Genomic DNA, 332 nt, shown 5'->3' on the forward strand with positions numbered 1-332 from the left:
CATTGTAAGGGATGCAATGTGTTCTTTCTTGGCACAGTGGCTGTAGCAGAGGTGCTGGGATTCACTCACCCAGAGGCCATTCCTTTTCTGCCCGCTCTTTTCCTTATCGGCAGGGGGCCTGCCCACCACTGTCCGGCTGAAACGCTAAAGGCTTCCCTGCAGCAGGGATGTGGTCACGTTCCCTAGTTCTGGCCAATGGAGTCTGAGTAGAAGTCAACGGAGGCTTCCAGAAAGTTTTCCTGATTATAATAGATGTGCAGAGGGAAGTTGCTTTGCTGTTTTTTGAAGTGATTGTATGAGGACACGATGCCTGGGATATAGCAGCCTCTTGT

Source organism: Otolemur garnettii, unplaced genomic scaffold (assembly GCF_000181295.1).
Source record: "Otolemur garnettii isolate 467f Iridium unplaced genomic scaffold, OtoGar3 scaffold00003, whole genome shotgun sequence".
In the NCBI taxonomy this organism is placed as follows: Eukaryota; Metazoa; Chordata; class Mammalia; order Primates; family Galagidae; genus Otolemur; species Otolemur garnettii.